Source organism: Pygoscelis adeliae, unplaced genomic scaffold (assembly GCF_000699105.1).
Source record: "Pygoscelis adeliae isolate BGI_AS28 unplaced genomic scaffold, ASM69910v1 Scaffold171, whole genome shotgun sequence".
NCBI classification, from domain to species: domain Eukaryota; kingdom Metazoa; phylum Chordata; class Aves; order Sphenisciformes; family Spheniscidae; genus Pygoscelis; species Pygoscelis adeliae.
Window position 1 is genome coordinate 4,549,038 of NW_008824186.1, and position 277 is coordinate 4,549,314.

The following is a 277-nucleotide window of genomic DNA, read 5'->3' on the forward strand; positions in this document are numbered from 1 at the left end:
GTTTCATTCTGGAGAGGGCCCACATTTTCCCTTGTCTTCCTTTTATCCCCGACGTACCTACAGAATCTTTTCTTGTTGCCCTTGACGTCCCTGGCCAGATTGAATTCTATCAGGGCTTTAGCTTTCCTAACCTGATCCCTGGCTGCTCAGCCAATTTCCTCCAGGGCTTTGTCCCACGGCGCTCTACCGAGCAGATGCCTGAAGAGGCCAAAGTCTGCTCTCCTGAAGTCCAGGGTAGCGAGCTTGCTGTGCGCCCTCCTCAGTGCCCTAAGGATCT